The sequence below is a fragment of the Callithrix jacchus genome, chromosome 12, assembly GCF_049354715.1.
Source record: "Callithrix jacchus isolate 240 chromosome 12, calJac240_pri, whole genome shotgun sequence".
Taxonomy (NCBI): Eukaryota; Metazoa; Chordata; class Mammalia; order Primates; family Cebidae; genus Callithrix; species Callithrix jacchus.
The window spans coordinates 102,903,951-102,931,583 of record NC_133513.1 but is presented as its reverse complement, the minus strand read 5'-3'; positions in this window follow the sequence as shown (position 1 = coordinate 102,931,583).

The window sequence follows — 27,633 nt, the reverse complement described above, 5'->3', positions numbered from 1 at the left end:
AAATATGGTACATTTTGTTGGAATGTTCATTTTATCCTAGGACGGGGGAGAAAGTTTCCATTTATATGGAAACAAACAGTATGTTATGGAGTAGAATGCAAACTTTATGTGAAGTTTTAAGATAAAACATAAGACTTCAAGTGTATTTCTAGCCAAATGCTTTGGCCTTCAGCCCCAGCGCCTCCCTTGCGATTAGGTAAAATCTGGAGGAAAAGTTTTGCAAAGCCTCCTCTCCATCACTCTTGACTCCATGCTCTACTCTATGCTGCTAGGACCTACACTGAGCTCTTTTCCAGACTGTGGTGTTACTCATTCAACAACATTCCTTTCTTTCTTTACTCACTCATTCCAAACACGTTAAGTAAGGGCCTGCCCTATTCTAGGACCCGGGAGAGAGTTTTCTCCTGTACAATATTGTAAGCTCCAGAAAGGACTGTACCTTAAAAGAAAACATTTAGAATCCCTATAGCATTTGTCAAAACTTGCACATATTAGATGTTTTATAAATATTTGTTGACATAAAATGAAAAATTCAGGAGTTAGGAGAGGGGCAATAAAGAGGAGAGAAAGGCACGAACACATGTGAACTGCTAACCATTATGAACTAAACACATTGTTTAATCCATGAACATCTCTGAGATGGAATTTATATCCATTTTATAGCCAAGGAAACTCAGGCTGAGAGTGAATAAAGTAACATGTTTGAGGCAACACAGCTAGTGTCAGAGTACAGATTCAATGCCAGCTTTGTCTGGTACTAAGGTCCGTGGAGAGTATCTACAGAATGTAAAATTCATGTGTCCTTTGATCCAGTAATTCTAGGAATTTATTCTCTAAATATTACCAAATAAGTGCTCCAAGATACAAACATTTTGGTGTTAATTGCAATGGCAGTAAACTGGAAACACTATACATATCCTTTAGTGGTGAATTGGTTAAATAAATTAAGGAACATCTATAGAGAAAGAGGCATGTTTACATATTATGATACAAGAAGCTGTTCAGGATATATTTTTTTAATTGAAGAAAAGCAAGTTGAAGAAGAGCATGCATTATTAGATTCTATTTTTCCTTTAAAAACAAATGCATAAATCATATGCATGCATAAATAGGCACCAAAATTTCAGGAGGGCTCTATCCGAATTTTAACAGAGATTACCTTTGGAGATGTGCCTTGAGGGTCCTAGTCAGGTGGGGATAAAAAGAGAGGTCTGTTTCTTTTTATTTCATTTCTTTTATGAATGGTGTCAACGTAAACTTTTATTTATTTGTTTGTTCGTTTGTTTGATACAGAGTCCCACTCTGTTGCCTGGGCTGAAGTGCAGTGGCGCAACCTCTGCCTTCTGGGTTCAAGCAATTCTTCTGCCTCAGCCTCCTGAGTAGCTGGGATGACAGGCGTGTGCCACCACACCTGGCTAATTTTTATATTTTTAGTAGAGATGGGGTTTCACCATATTGGCCAGCCTGGTCTTGAATGCCTGCCCTCAAATGATCCACCCAACTTGGCCTCCCAAAGTGCTGGGAGTACGGGGGTGAGCCACCATTCCTAGCCAAAGTAAACTTAAATGTGCGTATGTATTACTTTCATATTAAAAAACAAACAGTAAATAAAATTAAATGAAAATAAAGCCTGCACTTAGATTTAAGTCCTTGATCTATCTTGAGTTGATTTTTGTATAAGGTGAGAGATGAGGATCCAGTTTCATTCTCCTACATATGGTTTGCCAATTATCCCAGCACCATTTGTTGAATAGTGTGTCCTTTCCCCACTTTGTGGTTTTTTTTTTTGCTTTGCCAAAGATCAGTTGGCTGTAGGTATTTGGCTTTATTTCTTGGTTCTCTTTTCTGTTCCATTGGTTTTATGCTGGTACCATGCTGTTTTGGTGACTATGGCCTTATTGTATAGTTTGAAATTAGGTAATGTGATGCCTCCAGGCTTGTTCTTTTGGCTTAGTCTTGCTTTGGCTATGTGGGCTCTTTTTTGGTTCCATATGAATTTTGGGATTTTTTTTCTAGTTCTGTGAAGAATGATGGTATTTTGATGAGAATTGCATTGAATTTGTAGATTGCTTTTGGCAGTATGGTCATTTTCACAATACTGATTCTACTCATCCATGAGCATGAGATGTTTCCATTTGTTTGTGTCCTATATGATTTCTTTCAGCAGCATGTTGTAGTTTTCTTTGTATAGGTCTGTGACCTCCTTGCTTAGGAATATCCCTTAAGTATTTAAATTTTTTTGCAGCTATTGTAAAAGGAGTTGAGATCTTGATATCTCAGCTTGGTCATTGTTGCCTGAAACTATATACATTCTAGAAGATAACATCAGAAAAAAATCTTCTAGACATTGGTTGAGGCAAGGATTTCATGACCAAGAACCCAAAAGCAAATGCAATAAAAACAAAGATAAATAGCCAGGACTTAATTAAGCTAAAGAGCTTTGCACGGCAAAAGGAGCAGTCAGCAGAGTAAACACGGACAACCCACAGAGTGGGAGAAAGTCTTCACAGTCTATACATCTTACAAAGAACTAATATCCAAGATCTACAATGAACTCAAACAAATTAGCAAGTAAAAAACAAACAATCCCATCAAAACATGGGCTAAGGAATTCCCAAAAGAAGATATACAAATGGCCAAGGAACATACGAAAAATGCTCAACATCACTGATAATCAGGGAAATGCACACCGAAACCACAATGCAATACTACCTTACTTTTGCAAGAATGGCCATAATAAAAAAAGTATAGATGTTGGTGTGGATACAGTGAACAGAGAACACTTCTATGCTGCTGGTGGGAATGTAAACTAGTACAACCACTATGAAAAAGAGTGTGAAGATACCTTAAAGAACTAAAAGTAAAACTACCATTTGATCCAGCAATCCCACTACTGGGTATCTACCCAGAGCAAAAGAAGTCGTTATATGAAAAAGATACTTGCACACGCATATTTATAGCAGAATTCACAACTGCAAAATCGTGGAACCAGTTCAAATCCTCATCAATCAATGAGTGGGTAAACTGTGGTATATATATCACAGATATGTAAACTGTGACATAGATATACATATATGTATATCTATGTCACAGTATTTGCTGGAATACTACTCAGCCATAAAAAGGAATGGATTAATGGCATTCAAAGCAACCTGGATGGGATGGGAGAATATTATTCTAAGTGAAGTAACTCAGGAATGGAAAACTGAACATCATATGTTCTCACTCATAAGTGGGAGGTAAACTATGAGGTTGCAAAGGCATAAGAATGACATACAGAAAAAAAAAAGAAAAAAAAAGATGGCCGTGCACAGTGGCTCACGCCGGTAATCCTAGTACTTTGGGAGACCAAGGTAGGTGGATCACCTGAGGTCAGGAGTTTAAGACCAGCCTGGCCATCATGGTGAAACCCCATCTTTTAAAAAGAAAAAAAAAAAATGACATACTAGACTTTGGAGACTCAGAGGGAAAGGGTGGGAAGCAGGTGAGGGATAAAAGACTATGAATCGGGCTCGTTGTACACTGCTTAGGTGATGGGTGCACTAAAACCTCACAAATCACCACCAAAGCACTTACTGATGTAACCAAATACCACCTGTCCCCCCAAAACCTATGGAAATAAAAAATTTTTTAAAAGAAAGAAAGAAAATAAAGCCTGCACATATTTTAACACACCATGGAGCCAGGCGCAGTGGCTCATGCCTGTAATCCCACAGCACTTTGCGGGGCTGAGGAGGCCGACCACTCGAGATCAGGCATTCAAGACCAGCCTGGCCAACACAGCAAAAACCCATCTCTGCTAAAAATACAAAAATTAGCTAGGCATAGTGGCACAAGCCTGTAATCCCAGCTACTCAAGAGGCTGAGACCTGAGAATCACCTGACTCATTCAGGTGGGGGTTGCAGTGAGCCAAGATGGTGCCACTGCACTCCATCTTGGGAAACAGAGCAAGATTCTGTCTCAAACAAACAACACACATGGTGCATGGGATGGGAGCCTAGAGGGGCAGGGAAGCTTTGGAGGGAAGAGAGCTGGCTACTTCTAAGTTGAAAAAAAGCAGAAGGAGTTAAGAGGCCAAGGAATCGAGGGAAAGTGAAATGGTGGTGTTAATGAAGCTCCTATCAAGGCAATGATTTTTATTTATTTTTGGCTTATACAATATAAATTTATTGTCTCACAGTTCTGGAGGCTGGAAATCTGAGATAAAGGTGTGGAAAGGGTTGGTTCCTTCTCAGGGATACAGGGAAGAATCTGCTCTGTGCTTCTCCCCTACCTTCTGTGGGATTGCTGGCCATCTTTGGCCTCCCATAGCTTGTAGATATCTGCCTTCATGGCATTCTCTCTGTATGTAACTGTGTCCAAATTCCCCCTTTTTGTAAGGACATCAGTCATCTCGGTTTGGGGGATTACCCTACTCCACTATCACTTCATCTTAACTTAGACCTGCAATGACCTTGTTTCAAATAAGGTCTCATTCTGAGTGATGGGGGTTAGTACTTCAACATGTAAATATTTTTAGAAGAGGAACATGGTTTCACCCATAAAGGTAGGTCTAAAAATGTTTTTGCAAACTGTGTCACAAGCAAGGATTTGAACTTCAGGAATTTTGGTTGGTCCATTTAAGCGATAACCATTTTTTCCCTGTGAAATCAACAGAGTAATTTCTAAGTGTTAGTCAAAATCACAACTTATGCAAAGGAACACTGGGGATATTGACAAAACTGGAAAGGCAGATATCTCTAGTTGACTGGAGATCAATATGAGCCAAGAGGAAATTTGACAAATTCAGGGGAACCTTCAGGTAAGTAATTGGTCTTGGTTGTTCGCTGTCTATTTACACTGCCTTCAGCTGGTGCTTTTGGCAGACTTAGTGCCCTGAGATCTCAACAGTGAACCTTCACAACTACAACTGAGAAGCATAATGAGACTAATGAGACTGTTTAAAATAAGTATTTGGGCCGGGCGTGGTGGTTCACGCCTGTAACCAGCAATTTGGGAGGCCACGTTAGGCAGATTACTTGAGCCCAGGAGTTTCAGACCAGCTTGGGCAACATGGTGAAATCCTGTCTCTACTAAAAATACAAAAATTAGCCGGGCATGGTGGGAGGCTACTCAGGAGGCTAAGGAGGAAGAATTGCTTCCGCCTGGAAGATCGAGGCTGCAGTGAGCTAAGATTGTGCCACTGTACTCTAGGCTGGTTGACAGAATGAGACCTTGACTCAAAATAAAATAAAGTAAAATAAAATAAAATAGAACAAACTGTTTAAAATAATGAGACTATTTAATACAAACTGTACAGGATGCACTGCCTCTCTGTCTCTCTTTGTCTCTCCTTATTTTTTAAAAGAATTAAAAATGTTTAACTGTGGTAAAATAGACATAACATAAAATTTATCATCTTAACCATTTTTAAGTGTATGGTTCAGTATCGCTAAGGATATTGACATTGTCGTGCAGCCAATCTCCCGAGCTTTTTTATCTTGCAAACCTGAAACTCTATACTCCTTAATCAACAACTCCCCATTTCCCTCTCCCTCCAGCCCCTGGCAGCAACCATCATACTTTCTATTTCTATGAATTTGGCTTATCTAGATACCTCAGATAAGTGGAATAACACAGTATTTCTCTCTTTTTGTGACTGGCTTATTTCACTTAGCTTAATGTTCTCAGGATTCATCCATGTTGTAGCATGCGTCAGAATTTCCTTTCTTTTTCAGACTGAATAATGTGCACATTTTGTTTATCCATTCATCTGTCAAAGGACATTTGGGTTGCTTCTACCTCTTGGCTGTTGTGAATAATGCTGCTATGAACACGGCGTACAAATATATCTTCAAGATCCTGCTTTTAATTCTTTTGGATAAATACCCAAAAACGAGATTGCTGAATCGTATGGTAAATCTTTCTTAATTGTTTGAAGAGCTGCCATACTATTTCAATGTTTTTCAATTGTGCTCTACTCATTGCTCAGTTAGAAAGACAGAAAGCAAGAAAATGGCTGTTTCTCAATTTATAAATCAGATAAAACCCAAGGAAGTAAGCTTGTCATCAGTAGAATCAAGAAGTTTTTAAAGATCTCTGTGATATCTACAGCAAATGGAGCATGCTTTCGGCTATTTTCCTGAGACATGGAGAAAAAAAAGCAATTGCTGACTAAGCTGAGTGAGGAGCTAAGTATTTTCTACTGGGAAATATTTATCTGTTTGGTGCAGTTGCAAGTTCTGGGGAGTGTCTTTATTAGAAAACAGCTGATAATTCCAGGAAAACTTGGAAGAATCACCATGGTGATGAAGAGTGACCCATTTAAAGTGTAAAGCCTATTGTGAGTTGAAGTTTAAAAGATACTTGTATAGAAGTTTCTCTTTCATGTTGCATTGGCTGTAAAATGTGATATAAGGTAGCATTATTATTATTATCTCCATTCCTCCTGCAGCCTGATGTACTGAGGGGAACCCTAGGACACCCTTAGAGCCTAGTCCTGACTTGGTTACTCCTTAGCTACATGACTCTGAGCAGGCCAGTCAATGTCTGCAGTCTCAGAGGGTTGATGAAGAGCTTCTAAAGTCTCATTAGTATGTGCGTTTACTTCTAAGGGTATATAATTGTTTTGGCTCCTTTTTGTTCATTACTCATTTTCTCTAGAACTTGGCTGCTGAGCAAACTCCCCACATCAGACACAGTGGAGAAGGAAGAAATAAGCCAAGAGGTGCTAATGGACAAACACAATAGCAAAGTCCATATGCTAAAGCTCCTTTTCCTTACAGCTTTTCTTGGACCTCAGGAGCATGGGGTTGAGTAAATCACACTTGTGGGTTCATGCATCCTTTCATCATTAGTCTGGATAAGGCCTCCCTCTGTTTAATTTTACTACATTATTTTCTTTTTCTTTTGCGGGGTAATGGGGTGGGGTGGGGACAGGGTCTTTCTATATCACCCAGGCTGGAGTGCAGTGGCACGATCTCAGCTCACTGAAACCTCCACCTCCTGGGTTCAAGCAATTCTCCTGCTTCAGCCTCCTGAGTAGATGGGATTACAGGTGTGCACCACCAAGCCCAGCTAACTTTTGTATTTTTAGTTGAGATGGGGTTTCACCATGCTGGTCTCGAACTCCTGACCTCATGATCCACTCACCTCAGCCTCCCAAAGTGCTGAGATTACAGGCATGAGCCACTGCACCCAGCCTAATTTTACTATATTATTTTCTTTTCCTTCATCTCCCATCCCCTTTCCCACTCCCAGGTGCTGTGCTTGTCGTATAAATGGACTATCTTATTTAATTCTAATGGCAACACTGAGGTAGACAATGCTTTCACCTCCATTTTGCATATGGAGAAACTGAGGCTTAAGGAGGCTAAAGGGAAGAGGCAGAATACCAAACTAACCAGACAGATCCAAAATCCACACTCCTAAACAGCATAGAAGCTAATCAGGAAAACTGATTGGAAATACAGCTTGTCTCTATGTTATTCTGAATTGTCTATAGGACACCCCTCCCCCAAGATTCAAAGGAAATATTAACAAATCTATTTTGAGGCACTTTGTTTCTGCTCATTCTTCTTTTGCAGGACATTATCACCAAAGACAGTTTCAAAAAACTGGGGTGATAGTCTCTTTTGGATTTCCTTTTCTTCTGTTCCATTTCTCTGGCAAAACTTGGAGCTATAATTGTCAGTTTGTGCTTTGACTCTTTTGCTTACTGGGGACATAACTGAAATGACGTAAAACAGCATTTCCCCTCCTTAAACAGAACACCTGTCCACTCACATCGTACTCTTTCTGCCTCTCATTTATAAGAAGATGATCGTTGATGGGCAGAATGTGCTACTGGAGTGACATTTCTCCCCTGTGGGAGAGAAAGATGAATAGTGCAGAGATTTATAATAGGATGAAGTGTGTGCCACCTTTAAGGTAAAGCTACAAGAATTGATGGTTACCTAAAGTGATGGCCATTCCTGGTAGCCCTAGCACAACTTAATATGGGATGGGACAAGATTATTAGCACTGACTATATTTTGTTTGTGAACCCTGGTGGGAAAGGAGGACAATCCTCAGGGGAGATGCAGAGATAGGAGTGGGTAAGGGCTTGGTTGACTAGGAAAGTTCTTTCCAGGGAGCTCTGAGGATGGATTACCAGGATGGAGAGTCAGATCATAGGGAAAGGGACCAGACTGGAAATTAATAATAATAATAATGTTGTGGATGATGATCATAATGTCAATCTCTACCCAAGGCTTACTGTGTGTCAGATGCTGGATTATATTACTTTATATACATTATCTTTAGTGCAGATAAAGTTGTTCTCAACAACTTTAGATAGATACCAGTATGGGGACCTGAAGTAGACATAACCTCTATTTTATAGTGGAGGTAATTGAGGCTTAGAGGGGTTAAGTAACATACTCAAGATCACGTAGCCAGCAACAACTCATGGGTCTACACCTTTACCAGCACACGCAGAGAGTCAGTGAGCTTTGGATACAAGGAATAAGGTAAGGAGAGAATGGGAAAACGCCTTTGGAAGTGGATAATTGAAAGGGCCACAATGAGATTGTGTGAAGGGCCCAGTTTTGATCAAGTGGTTCAGAGTTTTACTCAAATAGGAATAAAGAAAACATCAGGTTGGTCCCTCTGAGTGAGAGATGGGGTGAAACTGCTTAATCTAGACTAGAGCCACACCCTGCCTTTAGAGTCATCTCTCCACTGTTTTCTACCCAATTTTAATGCCATGTTTTTATATAATTTGGCTATGACAGCCAGAGATAATTTTTTGCTTGAAATAATTAGTCATATTTTAGGTTGGATAAGTTTGACTGAGTAAATCTTTCTTCAAGTGAGCATTTTATTAATTATAGAAAGGGCTTGGAAAGACATTCTTTCAAATAAAGGAATCAAACCTTTTCTCTAAAAGAGGAATCCCTAAGCCTTACTGGATATGGCACAAAAATCATATACCATCCCCCAGCTAAATTCATTTAGAATCCCACCAGAACATTCTAATGCAATTTTTATGAAGTGTCTTTTATTTGGTACTTGCTTTACTCTGTAACAAATGAGTCACTGATTTTCAAAAAATTTTAAGTGTATCCAGAGGTTTTTTGTTTGTCTTGAATAGCCATTCAGAGGCCCAAACCAGTAACCCTGAGTTCTCCTGGCTGCTTTGCTATAAAGAAAGCTTTCCTCTGAATTGACTGTTGTGGTTGTTTTGATAAGAATGAATCCACTTTTTTTTAAAATAATTTTTATTATCCCAGCACTTTGGGAGGCCGAGGCGGGTGGATCACGAGGTCAAGAGATCAAAACCCCGTCTCTACTAAAGATACAAAAATTAGCTAGGCATGGTGGCGTGCGCCTGTAGTCTCAGCTACTCAGGAAGCTGAGACAGGAGAATTGCTTGAACCCAGGAGGCGGAGGTTGTGGTGAGCCGAGATCGTGCCATTGCACTCCAGTCTGGGTAACAAGAGGGAAATATTGTCTCAAAAAAAAATTTTTTTTTACTACATTTTATTTTAAGTTCTGGGATGCATGTGCAGTATGTGCAGGTTTGCTCATAGGTGAACATGTGCCATGGTGGTTTGCTGCACCTGTCCACCCATCACCTAGTTATTAAGCCCTGCATATGTTAGCTATTTATCCTGATGCTCTTCCTCTCCCCACTACAGGCCACAGTGTGTGTTGTTCCCTTCCCTGTGTCCATGTGTTCTCACTGAAGAAGAAACAACTTTTAACCAGCCAAATTGCTGAGATGAGAAAGGAGTTACCTTATGACAAGTCTTTCTAAAATGTTGTACACCAATTATGTTTTAATATTTGTGTGTTATGTTTGGGGAAGGCCTGAAAACAACAACAATACAAATGAACTTTAGGGACAATCCCAGTTTTCTTTGTGATCGTGAGGTATTCTAATCTAGAGTTCCTTTGGGAGCCATTCCTTGTGAGTTTAAATAGGAAAGCTGGGCACCTCACCATACAGCTGTGGTCGGTACAGTAATCCCCCAAGGACTAGTCAAAGATAGATTCACTCGATGCCAATGTTTTTTTCTACCATTCAAGAGTGGCCACCGAGACTAAGGGTGGGAGTGAGAATTCACCAGAGTTTTCAACAAAGCATTCCAATAAGTTAAAAAACAACTTTTGTAAGAATGGTGTTTGGTAATGCTGGTTGGTTACAGCGCCCTCATGTGTCTCAGCATGGTAGTGTCATGCTAGGGCTTTCCAAAGGCATGAGATACTTTTCTAATCATTACACCAATGCCGTTTAACGGAGTCCCCTTCCTCCACATTTGTTTCTAGGGTCACAAATAGACTTCTTTCTTCTTTAGGTGTTAGTTTGAATCTCCGGTGTGATTATAATTTTTATCGGAAGCTGTAAACATAAACTACCTCATTTTCCACAGTCTATTTCTGTACATGCTCAATAAATGCTTGCTGAATTAGAGCTCATTTGAACGTCAATTCCTGCCAAAAAGTGAAAATAACCCAAATGCCCAGCTGGGGAATCAATAAACAAATTGTGGCACATCCATACAATAGAATACTATGTAGTAATAAAAAGGAAAGAACTACTGACATACAGCAAAAAAAAAAAAAAAAAAAAAAAAGGCTGTAAATCATAACTTTCTACTTATGTGACATTCTGGAATCAGACAGACAGCAGATCAGCAGCAGCCAAAGGGCTGGGGAAATGTGGTAGGATTGGTTGCAAAGGGGTACTAGGGAACTTTTTGGGGAAATGGGAATGTTCTTTATCTTACTTGACGTTGGTGACTTGACTACATACATTAGTCAAAACTTATCAAACTGGCAATGATGGTACGTGCTGAGAGTATGATGATGAATATAGCTACTTTCTAAAACTCATTGAATTGTGCACTGAAAAAGGGTAAAATAAACTGTGTCTAAATGATACCTCAGTAAGCCTCATAAAAAACTTTCATTTCCTTAAAAAATCATCATGGATTTCTTCCAAAGTACTAAACACCAACCCCTCTGGGTTGGCCTCCTTTTCTTCGTCCATCTGAAAAAGACACCATGACTGAACTCTTAGGATCTGTAAGTTCCAGCCCAATTCAAAGTTCCAATGGGACCAGACTGCATTCCAAGCAGTCTGCTCCCCGCCTCTGCCATTATACCAGAGACGGTGTATGCAGTGACACACAGTCTCTGTAGCATTTGGACAGTGAACAGGAAAACATCAAAGTTCCAGGCCAGTGCTAGCCCTGCCACCAAGCACAAGCCTCTTGAGGAGAAATGAGATCTGGGTCCTGAAGGCAGATTCATTTTGCTGGCTCTCCTCCACGAAGGACAACAACCATGTTCAGAGCAGAAGCTGTACTTTGCACAGACCAATTATTAGCCACTTGACTGAATGTTCTGCCCCAGGCAGTGCCCAGATCTGATTCTGGAAAGCAGCTTTGGTTCCCGCAGCTCCCAAGATGTTCTACCTACTCTCATTCCCCATGATGGTGACCTACAAATGTTGATACAGGCCAGTGGTTCTTAAACTGCACTGGGCTCAGGAATCACCTAAGGAGTGTATTTTCTAAATGTCCCAGTCTCCACTTGCACTCTGAGATTCTACTGTCATAAGTCTGGGAGTAGTTTCTAGAAACTGTATTTTAGAAAAGCTCCTCTGGTGATTCTGATGTGGGAAGTCTAAGCCTCATACTTTAAAATATGATGATCTGAGGCCTGGAAAAATTCATATACTGTCTAGGCTTGAAAGAGTTGAAAAATTAATTTATTTGAAACATCTGACCCATCAAGTGGTTCAATAACACAGTGATTAACAGTGGGGCTCTGGAGTGGGGTTTCTGGGTTCAAAGCCTACCTACACCTCTTTTTCTTTTTGATACAGAGTCTTACTCTGTCACCAGGCGCCAGGCTAGAATGCATGGTGTGATCTCAGCTCACTGCAACCTCTGCCTCCCAGGTTCAAGCAATTCTCCTGCCTCAGCCTCTCAAGTAGCTGGGACTACATGCCTGCACCACCACGCCCAGCTCATTTTTGTATTTTAGTAGAGACGGGATTTCACCATGTTGGCCAGGTTGGTTTTGATCTCTTGACCTTGTGATCCGCCAGCCTCGACCTCCCAAAGTGCTGGGATTACAGGCATGAGCCACCGCGCCCGGCTATACCTCTTATTATCCACGAGTCCTTAGACAGGTTACTTAATCTCTTCACAGCATGTGCGTAAGAGGAAGTAGGATCAAATGAGCTAGCACTTATAAAGCACTCAGAGTGAGTGCCAGTAAGCATTAGATAAACATCATTATTATCCTGTCCAGATCAATAAAGACTGAAGGGAATATTGCAAACCATGAACAAAGATACTTCAAAGAGCTTTTCATTTAAAGCTTGGACATCTCTAAATACTTCGAACGTTAGAGGGAAATGTAGCCACTTTATGTATGCCAAGTTTCCTACATTCCAAATTTCTTTGCCCTGTTTTAAATATTAAAAATATAAGCTGAAAAAAATATGTAAGCTGAACTTAGCTGTACCCCTTTTCTTTGATTGAGGAGCTTATGACAACTCACATCTATCGGCTTGCTCATCTTTATAAGTTATCCATAATATTTGGTGATTCTTAAAGATGCAAATCAGAAACATGTGTAGAGCTTTTGGAAAGGACAAATTTTGACTCAGTAGAGATTGGGGTGGGGTCTAGGGAATCTGAATTTCTGAAAACTCTCTCCATGATTTGGCTGTATCTTCCAGGTAGAGAACTGCCATTACAGGTGACAGCTAGGATAATCTACCTTGTTTTAAAATGTAAGAAACAGAGACCAAACATGTTAAATACTGTGCCCCAGTGTCACTCAGCAAATCATTTGAGAGGCAGGAGATGGATTTTTGTCAGTAATTCCAGGGCCAATATATTAGTACTTTCCGGTACGGCTTATTCAGTATAAGCTATTGGTATAGCGTAGGATAAGCATAGTAAATTTTTATTCCCTTACTTGCTTATGAAATAATACTCTAATCTGGATATGTAGGAACTTTAGCACTGCTGATCTGGGATTCTGAATTCCTTTCAGATTCCACCTCTTACCCTCTTAGCCACATATCCCCATTTACTGATCATCTCCATCAAATCCCGGGAAGTGCAGAGGAGAGCCTGCTCACGCAGTGCTTGGGTCAAATCCCTGCGGGAAATAAGATCATGTGCTTAAGGACTTGTTCTTCCCCATTCTTGGAGCATAAGGACCACAGCTTCATCATGATCAAATCCAAGATAAATTAGTACAGAAATCTAGGAAAATTAGGATCTCATAAGATCGTGAATCTAAGAATATGATCTTACAAATCACTGACTCAGAAATCACTGGGGCATGAATCACATGAATATCAAAAAGGCCAGTCTAGTGGCTGAAGGCAGTGGCATTTTGGTGGCCTCTACTCTGGGTTGAGATTTTTGTTGATTCCCTTCTCATCTTGGGAAATATATGCAACCCCTCAGAAACCGTTTTCCTTAATGTATTATCAGAGAAGAAAATCAGTTAAGGTCAGCCACTGGGAGGAGGGTGGCCACCAATCAAATGAAATCATTCTGCTGAACATGAGCCAGGGAACCAAATTGGGGCAGTATCATTTTGCATGCAAGATGGCCCAGCAGGCTGGAAGCCCTGCCTGCAGACCTTCACACATCACCAGCTTCTTGCTATTAAAACAGACCCCATTATTTAGTTACTTCTTGGCATCCGCTGGCTGTTTCCCTTTCAGATTTTCTGTGGCCCATATTTCAATATCCCGCCTTTGTATTCTCCTCCTGCTCTTGTTAAAATATTGTTTCTTTCTTTCTTTCTTTTTTAAAGATCCTTTGAATCAGATCGCTCCTGCTGGCATGAGCTGTCAGAGGTATTCATTTCAGTGGACTCTGGCCTTATGCTGCATTACCTTGGCAACAAGATTTAGAGGCAAAAGCCCCGGCCTTGAACTTGTCAGAGTCGCCAACGACATGAACTCAGCACATACTACTCTCTAGCATATCAAGTTGCCATGCCAACCACTAACACTAAAACCCATCTCTGTCTTCTAGGGTTTTAATTCAATAACTTTTCAAATTGGTTCCTTCTGTAATTCAATTGGTCTGGAAATGTAATATATGAACATGCATGTGTGTGTGTGTGTGTGTGTGTGTGTGTGTGTGCATATGCTGTATTTAACCAGTCACTAATGGCCTTCCACTAAAAGACTGGAGATTGGAAATGCAATATAGGTCAAAAGTTCGTAGGAAAATCAGTGCTGGATCTAACAAAAAGAGCCCAAAATTTGGGAATCCTGACAAAGAGTTAACTCAACAAGGTCTCAAGAGCTGACTTCTGCCCTCAGATATATGCACATGACTTCCACTGCATGGGTGTGTAGAACATTTGATACTCAGAGTAGCTGTTTTCCCATACATGTTTAGAACTCCTTTAGTTAGTTTTGAAGACACAACCAACTTCCATTTTTAAAAGCATTTCTATTTTTATATTTACATTTCATTTTCCTCTAAACCAAAAAGCTCTCTGTCCCCTTTGAAAGAGTCTTAATCCTCTAAGAATATTCAGACAGGGACTACATAAAGTCTAAGGGCTGGAAGTAACCAGGGGTCAGGGTTTCTCAAACTTCAGTGTTTCAACGCCTCCTTATCCTTGTGCCAACTCTGTGATTATTTGCTCCTTGTTTTTCTCCTTTGATTGACATGTTTTAATACATTTAGAGGTGGAACTTTATATCATTGGTCAGATACTCTACTTTTTAGACCCTCTGCCCCTGGAGGCACAGTTCTTTTAGTTTTCAATATTTAATACATATAGGGTTGTCAGTGTGCTAGCTGATGGCCACTAAAAAGACTTTTTGTGTACTAACTCGTTTAACCCTTTGAAGCAGGTAATTCAGGTAATTATTTTTATCATCCAAGCTTCACCGAGGAGGAAACAAAGATTTAGAGAAGTTAGGCAGCACATCCACCTTCCCACAGCTAATATAAGTAAGGACTGAGTTTCAAACCCTGCAGCCTAGTTCCAGAGTCTCAACTCAGAATACTGCTTTACTGGATTCTGGCTGATGGTGTGAGCCTGTCTGCAAAGTTTTATGCAGGAAGCATTGATTACCTAAAATTGCAGATTTCTGAAAGCAGAGACCGTCTTTAGTACTTCCTTCTCTGTCTTAGTACCCACTTGAGTGCCTTTCACATGATAGTTGCTCAGAAATCTGCTCTGCTTATGAAAGAGCCTTCTGGGAGAATCCTAGAATATCAAATTCAAGGCCACTTTAAAAATCTAGTTTTTGGCCAGGCGGTGGTGGCTCACGCCTGTAATTGGGAGGCCAAGGTGGGTGGATCACAAGGTCAGGAGTTTGAGACTAGCCTGGCCAACATGGTGAAACCCTGGCTCCACTAAAAATACAAAAAATTAGCCAGGCGTGGTGGCAGGCATCTGCAATCCAAGCTACTCAGAAGGCTGAGGCAGGAGAATCACTTGAATCTGGGAGGTGAAGGTTGCAGTGAGCCAAGACTGCACCATTATACTCCAGTCTGGGCAACAGAGCAAGACTCCATCTCAAAAAAAAAAAAAAAAAAATCGACTGGGTGCGGTGGCTCACGCCTGTAATCCCAGCACTTTGGGAGGCTGAGGCAGGCAGATCATGAAGTCAGGAGTTCAAGACCAGACTGGCTAACATGGTGAAACCCCGTTTCCACTAAAAATTACAAAAATTAGCTGGGCATGGTAGCTCGTACTTGTAATCCCAGCTAGGTGGGAGGCTGAGGTAGGAGAATTGCTTGAACCGGGACCCGGGAGGCAGAGTTGCAGTGAGCCGAGATCATGCCACTGCACTCCAACCTGGCCTACAGAACAAGACCCCATCTCAAAAAAAAAAATCGAGTTTTTGTATAAGTTGGAATAAAAGGGGCTATCTTTACCTCTAAACCACACATATGTAAGTACTTCTGTAGAACAAATTAATTGACATTAAAGGCCACGCTTGGTGGTATGAGGGACACTTTCTGTTGGCACCCCCACGCCCGCCCCACCCAGAAGCACTTCCCACCCTTCCCCACTGTGCCTTCTGCCCTGGGCACCCGAACTTTACCAACTGCACTGACTGGACTTTCTTGCTTTCTGGCTTTGCGTTGGGTTGGGAGGCACTGGCTGGAGAATGAGAGAAAGGTTGGGCTGTTTATTCAGTAGCTCACGCCTTGCCAAGGCACAGTTTGATAAGGCGTTCTTCTACTCAAGACCATTGGTTCTCCTGCATAGCCCTCACCTCCCGCTGCAGCTCTTGCTGGGATGGTAACAACTTCCTGCTGGTACTCGTTCTAGGGCACATCACCATTCCTTATTGGTGTCCTCCTGTAAGTCTAACTGAACTTTCATTAATAGTCTCTTCAATAAATGTATCATCTGTCTCCTGACAGGATCCTGGCTCTTTAAACTTGTCATCTGGCCAAGTGCTTCTCAAATATTAATGGACATGAGAATCACTTACAGATCTTGTTAATATCCGGATTCTGATTCAGAGGACTGTGATGGGACCTGAAATTCTATATTTCTAACAAGCTCCAGGGTCAACAGATGCTCCACATATCACACTTTTGGTAACAGTGATCTAGTAGACGGTCTACAGTTGTCACTTGAGATATTTTAAGTTGAATAAAAGAATGGCTAAATGAATGGCTTGGATGAGATCTGCATTCAATACTGGTGAAGGAAGCCACACCTTCGCACCATACCTGTCTTGTAATAATGTACCCTTGAGGTCCCAGCAGGGCTACAGCAGACCCACCTGGCCACACTATGAAGTTCACAGCTGCTTGGACACCATATCTCTGTCTTTCTCATTGGCACAGCCACCCCGGTGATTCTCATCACATTCAATTACTACTGTTTATTAAAAACAGCGACTGCCACATCTAACTTCCTAGAAATTGAATTTGCACACAGGAGTAGCTTTTTCTTCAGAGATGAAAGCAAAACTGATTATTTTCAACATCAGAATCGATTGCCCCTAAGGGACAATCCTTGCCGAGTGAAAGGTGGGAGAGAAATTCACGGTTTGCCAAATAGTAAGTCTTATTTGCTCAGATTCTGTATAGTCTTGTGCAAACAGGCTCTCTGTACAAAGGCAAAGTTAAGCTCCAAGGGATCATTCAAAACGAGACCCAGTTCATGGCAACTACACCTAGCTGGGCTTGTGAGCATATCAAGCAGTCAGGAGATCTGAATCCCCTTTTACATTTAGCCGAGCAACATATGATTTTTGAACACGAACTAAGTGCCAGATACCGCATTTCTTTGTAGGACATGATTATAAAGTAAAATGTCATGAGTTTCAAATCCAAATATGTTGAATATTGTGATAATTCAGGCAGATGCTAGCCTGTATTAAACTATTTCGCTAACCATGCAAAAAAGATTTACTATGCCAATTAATAGGTCAACAAGTTTGCAAAAAACTGCTTTAGAGAATAAATGATTTTCAAGACCTCTCAAGTGGTCTTGAAAGGTACATTCAGGTTTTTTTGTTTTCTTTTGTTTTTTAATCCCAGCCCTTTGGGAGGCAGAGGCAAGAGGTTTCCTTGAGGCTACGAGTTCAAGACCAGCCTGGGCAACAAAGCAAGACCTTATGCTGGGATTACAGGAGTGAGCCACTGTCTTTGGCCTCACATTTAGGTTTCGAGAATGGAGACACTAGTTGATTGATTAATAACGTTGGTTGTTGTGCTAATTAAAAAACATTCTTCCAAATGTAATGTGATATTCCAGATTGCATTCTGGAACAGGAAACTGAAATATGGATCAAAATAAATGTTGAGTTTAGTCAGTAGCAAAGTACCAAAGTTGACTTCTGAGTTTAGCAAATGTACCATGGTAATGTTCAGATGTTAACATTAAAAAAATGTGGGTGAAAGGTATACGCTAACTCTCTGGACTATCTATGCAAATTTTCTGTAGCCGTAATATTATTCCAAAATTTAAAAGTTTATTAAAAATTTGTATACATTCATGGCTGGGTGCGGTGGCTCACACCTGTAATCCCAGCACTTTGGAAGGCCAAGGTGGGCAGATCATGAGGTCAGGAGTTCAAGACCAGCCTGGCCAACATAGTGAAACCCCATCTCTACTAAAAATACAAAAATTAGCTGGACATGGTGGCGCGCACCTGTAATCCTAGCTACTCGGGAGGCTGAGGCAAGAGAATTGCTTGATACTGGAAGGCGGAGGTTGCAGTGAGCCGAGATCGTGCCATTGCACTCCAGCCTTGGCAAAAGAGCAAAACTCTGTCTGAAAAAAGGAAAATTCTTACACATTCATAAAATTTGATTCTCCAAGAATCCCTAGTAACAATAGAAGCTATTTAGTGAAAGATACTCTACTTGGCACAATGCCACATGCCTATACATTTGTTCACAACAACGTTATGAAGGAGGTATGGGTTTTGGGTTTTTTTCCTTTTTTGTTTAGACAGAGTCTTGCTCTGTTGCTCAGGATGGAGTGCAGTGGCACAATCTCAGCTCATTGAAACCTCCGCCTTCCAGATTCAAGCGATTCTCCTGCCTCAGCCTCCTGAGTACCTGAGCTTACTGGCACCCACCACCATGCCCAGCTAATTTTTGTATTTTTAGTAGAGACATGGTTTCACCATGTTGGCCAGGTTGCCCTCAAACTCCTGACCTCAAGTGAGCCGCCCATGTTGGCCTCCCAAATTGCTAGAATTACAGGTGTGAGCCACCACGCTCGACTGGTACCGTTATTGTCTTCATTTCGCAGACAGAAACTATAGCTCACAGTGATAAAGCAACTTGCCCAAAGACACACAGAGAGTAATTAATCGATAGAGTTAGGACGTGACAAGGTCTGTCTAATCCCAAAGCTTGGGCTCTCAGCATTTGCACAACTACACTGTCTTGCCCCGCCTAGCTTGAGCTTCTCTGTAAGAAAGAGTCATCACTTATGCAGATTGGCCCTCATCTTTCGTCTGAATTGGTGAAACATGTGAACCCAATTATTTGCACTGTATCTTTAAGCAAACCAGAGCATTATTTTGAAATAACAAAGTTAATAGAAGGTCAAATCCCTTACATTTCTGCTTTGTTAAACTGGTCCTCAGTTCTCCAGAAGGAGGGGGTGGGGAGAGATCTCTCTTCCTCGGAACTTGGAATACTCTCAGAGCTGAGCAACTGGCCCTTTCCCCTTGGCGCCTGTCTTATTTTGCCCATCGTGTGTTGGGATGCTGGGCCTAATGCCCAGGATTCTCCCAGAACTTTCCAGTCGGGCTTTGGCCATAGATGGCTTACTCAGGAATGGAAAAAGGTAGCATGTTACAGCACAGTGCGTGATTCAGGGTCAAGACAGCCAGTTCTCTATATGGAAAGAGAACTGGATCCCTTAACTGAAGAGGTCCTGGAATGCTCTCTATCCTGAAGTATCTACCACTCCTGCTGGTCCAGCAAGGCACCTGTGATCACCTAATTTGTGTTAAATGCAGCACACTGTTGGTCACAGGCACATAGTCGGCTCGGCTCCTCAAAGTTTTGCTCGGATACACCCTTGGCACATTGCATGTGTCTCTGCAGCCCAGGCAGGGTTTGGCTCAGCTTAACCCATCATTCATTCATTTGTAAAGGAACCAAAATTATGACCCAGCAAGGTTCCTACCCTTTCCACACCGCTGTTGACAGCCAAAGAGGATTGTGTATTTGTGAATTGTTTCTGCCGTCTGAGGATTCTGTCTTCTAGACCAATGGTTCTTTAGGCTTTCTTGGGAGAGAATCAGAGAGGAAGCCGGGAGAGGAGGAAGACGTGAACTAAGTATTGAGAAAGAGTTTCTGGAGAAGATTAGCGGAGGCTGTTTTCATGAAAGAAGCACAATATAGCAGCAGAATATGAGTAAGTCCTTGAGAAAGAAGTGGGGCTTAAAGAAATATCACTCTTCACGGTATAATCGCTTCATGGTGTTCAGAAAATGCAGATAAAGAAACAAAAAGCATCTTCTTTTTGGTTGCCAGGCAGTATTTCTTTGCCTAAGAACGCCTGCCTGCTCTGAGGCTGGAGCACACAGTGCAGCCCTTCAACGAGGATGCGTGTTCAGCACCAGCCGCCTCCTCTCCTCGCCAGCCGTCGCGCCACCCCTCCCGCCAGCTCTGATCTCTGCCCACAACAGTCCCCTGAGCTCTGTGGCTGAATCTTCATTGATCTTCCAACTGCCAAAGTCAATGAGTACTATCAGTTCTTATCTAATGTCACCTCTCTGCAGCTCTTTTCTGTTGCCAGCTATCTTGGCTGTGCCCCACGTACTGATAATCCTTCAAGTTCAAGGTTCCAGGTGCTTTCTATTCATTATTTATTTACTCGTCACAACTTCAGGAGGGAGATTTTATTTCTCACCCCGCCTTCAGTTTTGCTAAATGAGGAAATGGCTCAGAGAAACCAGCCACTTATCTGAATTCTTGGAACTAGAAGATAACAGAACTAGAACTTAAGCTCCAACCTATTTGAGTCTGAAATCTTTTTACTATTACTTAATAAAGAATTATTATGTATTATATATGATATATTATATTATATTACAATAACATAATTTTTAAATTATTATTCTTCATTAGTATTATGACACTGGCTTTAACTTTCAGATTTCATGGACTAGAAAAAAATGTAAAAACTTTTTTGGGGCTCTGGTATGGGGCTGCCAAATATGTGTGTATGTGTGTGATTTTGTGGTGTGTGTGCATGTGCGATCTTTAAGGCATTTAAAAAATACCCAATTATATCATCACTATCATTTAATTTTATAAAATTCCCCCAATGTTCTGATATAGAAGTATCTCCACAATATATTGTTAGGCAAGATGCTACCTGCTTAATTAGAAATGAGTTTTTACCGATGTATCTCCTTGAATATGTGCAGAACATTTTTTGAAGAAAAAGAAATCATTAACTGTTTTGGGATGGGAAGGAGGCTTCCCACATAGTCAAGGTAGGAGGTTTTTGAACATTCTAAATTTTGTACCAGGGTATCAGGTATTAACCATTCAAAAAATAAACACATAAATTGGAAATAAATCTCTAAAAGAAAAGCTATTTTAGGACTTTGAGAAAGAAATGGCTAACATAATCACAAAATCATTTGAGTAAATTAACTTTACCCTTGTTTTTCCCATTTTGACAGGCCTTGGTGGGAAGCTGGTCAGGGTCTGACTGTAGCCTGCAGGCTGATCCACATTAGGCCGGGTTCTCACTATCTGCCCCCTAGGAATGAATGAAGGTGGTGTCCTAAAGCATTCCTGTGCCCATAAATAGAGGCATCTTTTTTTGTGGTCTCTTCTAGGTGCCCCAAACTCTAAAAAAGTTTCCCAGTATTAGAGTATACATAGAAGAGTTGGGCCTGGCTGGAGTCAGTGCCCTGGATTTGAGCAGTTCTTTTTTTTGAGACAGAGTCTTGCTCTGTTGCCCAGACTAGAGTGCAGTGGTGCGATCTCAGCTCCACCTCGCAGGTTTAAGCGATTCTCCTGCCTCAGCCTCCTGAGTGGCTGGGATTACAGGCGCCTGCCACCGTGCCCAGCAAATTTTTGTATTTTTGGTAGAGACGGGGTTTCACCCTATGGGTCAGGCTGGTCTCGAACTCCTGACCTCTTGATCCACACGCCTCGGCCTCCCAAAGTACTGGGATTACAGGCGTGAGCCACAGTCCCGATGGAAGTTCTTGAACTGGGTTCTACTTCAGAATCACCTGGGTAGTTTGTTTAAACAGCATCTTCCTAGAGACCGCGTCAAACTCAGCATTTTGAACAAGTGTTTCACCGACTACTCTGAGAAACACAAATAGCTCAGCCTGTATGTCCTTTCAGACTGAGGATGATGACTAAGTTTTAATAATCCTAGAATTTCCTGGAGAAAAAGAGGCCCTTGGATCAGTGACAGTCAAAAGTCAAACAGACCATTTCCCCTCCCCTGCCACGCCAGAGGTCAAGCAGGATGTGTCTTAGATGGAGTCCGCTGATGCAAACAAGATCTGGAGAGAAATAGCAATTTTTCTTTTTCATTCCGAACCTCACTCTGACCAGTTCCGGAAACAGTCCTGATTAGAGCATAATTGATTTGGATTCCACTGGCAGAGCAGCTAGGCACCTTCCCGCGCTGAGCAAGCTGTGCGGTATCATCTGATTGTTCACTGCATTAAAAACAATGTATTGCACTGGTCTCCTAACAACATCTGCAAACCAAGTAACATCATAAAGTCCATGCCTGTGCCAGCCATACTTTAAAGAAACAGCAGGACCTCTCTACCCAGCCCCCAAAAACAGCAAATAAACTGGAGGCATTCTAGTTGCGTAAATACGAACGGGTCACACAGGATTTGGGGTCTTTTGCTGGCCAGGAAATGATCATGTATTACTTTCAAAGCTGAATCAGTGATTCCAGTTTAAACAAGGATTCTAAGCAGTTTGTTTTTTGCTTTTCTCCACAGCACACATCACAGAGTGGCTGTAATTCAAATTTATCAGGGATTGAAAAGACAAACCAAATAAACAAAAAAACCCCATCATACCAGAAAACTGGGAGGAAGTGAATTGAGTCAGAGAAGAATTCCAGCAGGGACTCTTTGGTCAGTGTGCTAGAGTTTTTACTTTCACGGAGTTATTTTCTTTTTTTGCCCCAGTCTATGTCAAGACCCCGCTGAACTGCAAATGGGCCCCCAACCAACAAAGTAATAACTGCTAGTCTGAAGCATCTCTTAGACCTACGCCATAAATTCTACTCTCTGAGAATACCAAATGTACTATACACGTATTATCTGTGACTTTATAGGAAAGCACAGATACAGTGGCATAAAATATTCAGGTGTGTAAAACGTTTATGTCTTATCTCCAAATGGCTTAATTCTGCTTCTTTTCCATTTCATTGTGTTTTATGTCAACCTAAACAGGGATCTTTTATACTTAAAAAAAAAAAAAACCCAAATATTTGGTTAGATCCTACTTTGGTTCCATGAGACAAAAATAAAAGCATCTTTGACAACTTTTATTTAAGCTGTTGTATTATGAACAAATTTTATTTATGAAAGTAGAGGAAATAATATAATGTTCTGCAAGCTCAAAATTGTCAATTTTTGGCCAATCCCCAGCCTTCATTCCCAGATGATTTTGAAGAAAATGCACAACATTGTATCACTTCATCTTGTTCAATATGTAGTTTTAAATGATAAAGATTCTTTTAAAGGCCAGACGCAGTGGCTCATGCCTGTAATCCCGGCACTTTGGGAGGCCAAGGCTGGTGGATCACTTGAGGCCAGGAGTTTTAGAGCAGCCTGGCCAACATGGTGAAGCCCTGTCTCTACCAAAAATATGAAAAAATAGCTGGGCGTGGTGGTGCACGCCTGTGATCCCAGCCACTTGGGAGGCTGAGGCAGGAGAATCACTGAACCCAGGAGGTGGAAGTTGCTGTGAGCCGAGATCTCGCCACTGCACTCCAGTCAGGTGAGAGAGCAAGACTCCGTCTAAAAAAAAAAACTTTTAAAAATGTAAAAATTATTTCAAAAATACTATTCTTATACTCAAAAAACTTAACATTACGTCTTTAGTATCAATGAATATCCAGTCATCTACTGATTTTTAAGCAGAAACCTTATAGAAAGGCATGTTGCTGAAAAATCTAATGATTCCTGAATTGCTACAGGAACTGTGTGATCTCTCCCCACAAGCCCCCTCAAAGGCAGGGATGCTTACGAATCAGATGCAAACAAGTTCTTTCAAGGACTTGAGACTGAACTCACATGTCAAAACCTCCCTGGCTGCAGAGACCGGGTTGGACTCTCCAGCACTGTTGACTTTGGTCTGGATGTTTATCTATTCATTTTTCAGACCTCCAGTCGCTTGTTTATTTTGGCCATCCTTTTCCAGCCTGAGACTTCCCACACCCTGCCATCTGGCACCCTCTCTGGTTTCATTCCCACAGCCTCAGCTCTGAGCAGAAGCCTCAACAGAAACAGATCCAGCAAAAGGTCCCATGTGCTGGGTCCATGCTTCTGTGCCCAAGTCCTCCTGCAGGAGACAAAGGGAAAAAGGAACTTTTGGAGGGGATCCTCAAGATTCATTACCAAGAAAGTACAACTCTCTTTATTGACAATTGATAGATAGTCAATACATATCTCAGTACCTCGGTGAATGTTATCTTGTTGTGATAAGCTTAGAAATGAGGTGCAATGCCGGGCGCGGTGGCTCACGCCTGTAATCCCAGCACTTTGGGAGGCTGAGGCGGGTGGATCACGAGGTCAAGAGATCAAGACCATCCTGGCCAACATGGTGAAACCCCATCTCTACTAAAAATACAAAAAATTAGCTGGGCACGGTGGTGTGTGCCTGTAATCCCAGCTACTCAGGAGGCTGAGGCAGGAGAATTGCCTGAACCCAGGAGGTGGAGGTTGCGGTGAGCCGAGATTGCACCATTGCACTCCAGCCTGGGTAACAAGAGGGAAACTCCGTCTCAAAAAAAAAAAGAAAGAAAGAAAAAGAAATGAGCTGCAATGACGGATAGCAATGGTCAGAAGCATCCCTGCTGTTTTCCTTAAAAAAGAATGAAGTCACTGAATATTCAACTTGTGTCCCAAGACCTGTCAATTGCTCTTGCCACAGTAGCAAATTTTTAAGCTACAAGGACTGTTAAGTTTATTTAGATTAACAGAGCATTTTGGTTGTAAAACAAGGTTTTGAATTAATCCCTTGCAAATTAAAGCAGCTAGGTAAGTCTACCTACCACATCATGAAAAGGTCTTCCACTTTCTTGCTGTCCTGGGAATCTTCCCTGATGTAGGAAGTAAAAAAAAGTTTCCTCTTCAAAGTTTCCTTTCTTGTTTGAGAAAAATTCATAGGTGTTAGAAATAATAGTTTGTTTTAAACACTTTCTTCAAAAGTCTTCTTGCCTTTTTCCTAAAAGCCCTATCCAATATAGCTGTTAGACATGCTTACAGGAACGTAATACATTCTATGTCCTTGTACTTTAACCGAAATATCTGTGCTGGTTGTGCTCACAGGCATGTCCCAGCTCGCAGCCTATGACCCTTCTTTATTTGGACTTCCTTTTGTTTGCTCTCCATTGCTTTCACCTGTTTAGTAAAGTTTCAGATTATTAGCCAATCGGGTTTTAGTTTAGATTGTGAGGTCGGTCTCCAGCTAATGAATATCAGATACAGCAGTAAGGATGACCCCAGATTCGTAAGAAATAAATATGTCTGTTGTACTCTCGTGGCAAGATTGCTAGTGGGAGTACCCTTTCTGCAGGAAGTAAAAAAGAATGGCTTTGCTGAGAGATCCTTTGTCTCAGTACTAATTTTTCTTTGTGACACGAAAAAGAAAAATTTTTTACATAACACCTGACTTGTCATACTTATCAGTCCTTGAAGGATTTACTGAACACTCAGGCCAAAGAGCTCCCCCTCTAAGTTCCATAAGAACGATACCATCTCCACTAGCACCACAATGTTTACCATTTCCTGAGAATTTACCATGTGCTAAGCATCTTGCCACTCCCTTAATGTATTAGCTACTACTTTTTTTTTTTTTAATTTTTGGGGAGAGGGTCTCACTTTGTTGCCCAGGCTGGAGTGCAGTGCTATGATTTTGGCTCACTGCAGCCTCAACATCCTGGGTTTAAGTGATCCTCCCACCTCAGTCTCCCAAGTAGCTGGGACTGCAGGTGTATGCCGCCATGCCTGGCTAATTTTTGTATTTTTTTGTTGAGATGGGGTTTCACCATTTTGCCCAGGCTGGTTTCAAACTCTTGAGCTCAAGGGATCCACCTGCTTCAGCCTCCCACAGTGCTGGAATTATAGCATGAGCCACCGCGCCTAGCCATGTATTACCTACTTTAATCTTTACCGCAGTTCTGGGAGGAAAGAGCTATTAGCATCATTATTTTATAAATGAAGAGAATAAGGAGAGATTAGGTAAACGCCTCCCCTCAATCTTGAAGCTACATTGCCTTAAGAAAATATTCGGCCGGGCGCGGTGGCTCAAGCCTGTAATCCCAGCACTTTGGGAGGCCGAGGCGGGTGGATCATGAGGTCAACAGATCGAGACCATCTTGGTCAACATGGTGAAACCCCGTCTCTACTAAAATTACAAAAAATTAGCTGGGCACGGTGGTGCGTGCCTGTAATCCCAGCTGCTCGGGAGGCTGAGGCAGGAGAATTGCCTGAACCCAGGAGGCGGAGATTGCGGTGAGCCGAGATCGCGCCATTGCACTCCAGCCTGGGTAGCAAGAGCGAAACTCCGTCTCAAAAAAAAAAAAAAAAAAAAAAAAAAGAAAATATTCGACCTTGCATTGTCAATGATATATTTATGTACATGGTTTTTGGTCCCTCTCCTTGACATGGTAGACGTAAGGTATTTAGCCTCATGTCTGGCAGTAAGTGCTTGGTGCTTGATAAATGTTAGCCATTATTGTTGTTGTTGTTATCAGTAATTATTTGTGGTGTGGCCCAGAACAGTCTCACCTCTGCAATGCTGTTGCAGATACAGAAGCATAAGAATCTGGCCTTACTGCAGCCAGATTTGGCAAAAGAAAAAAAAAAAGAAAAGAAAAAAAAGGGATGCAATACTTGAGATATACTAGTAAGTTTTTGTTGTTTATCTGAAATTCAAAGTTAACTGGGCATCTTGTATTTTATCTGGCAACCCTTGACGAGAGTCTTCATAACAATCAAGAGAGATGAGCACAGCACTATGGAGCAAGAACAACGTTCCCTGCTAAGCCATATGGTGCTGATTAGCAGTGTTGCAGGCGTTCTGTGAAGGGAGGGCACAATGTGAACTGGGCAACCAGAGAAGGCTTCATAGAGGGGGTGGGGCTTCCCAGTCCAGCAGAATGGGGATTTTAAAGGTTTCTGGGCTATAGAAATGGTTAGTGGAAACAGCAATAGACTAAGTGATTTCTAAAATGTGCTTTTTATGGAATTAAATTAACAGGAACAGAGCTGAAAGAAAGGGATGATACCCTTATAAGTTTTTTTTTTTTTAAATATCTGGATCTTGCTTTGATGTAAGTTGGTTTTGAAAGTGCGTAAGGCTGGGTGCGGTGGCTCACACCTGTAATCTCAGCACTTTGGGAGTTCAAGGCAGGCAGATCACCTGAGGTCAGAAGTTCGAGGGCAGCCTGACCCATATGGTGAAACCTCATCTCTATGAAAAGAAAAAAATACAAAAATTGCCCAGGCGTGGTGGTTTATGACTGTAATATGTCAGCTACTTGGGAGGGTGAGGCAGGAGCATTGCTTGAACCCGGAAGACAGAGGTTGCAGTGAGCTAAGATCACGCTGTTGCACTCCAGCCTAGGCAACAAGAGTGAAATTCCATCTGAAAAGAAAAAAAGAAAGTGCATAAGGCAATAAGTCATCCGTGATAAGTCGTCCATTACATTAACTGAGGTTAGCCCAAGTAATACAGTTGCTACAAGGCTAGAGGCTTCATCATTCCTGGTCTCTTGCTAGGAGTGGTGGAATAAGCACAGATTTAACTTCTGAAGCCCACTGGGCCCCAGAGAGCAGCGGTTGAGGTGTGCTGAGGAAAAGGATAAGTCTGAGCTTTGTTGGAGAAAAGAAAATGGGGCATACTTGCTGTCAAGGTGCTGCCCGAATCCTCTCCCGTGGAGAG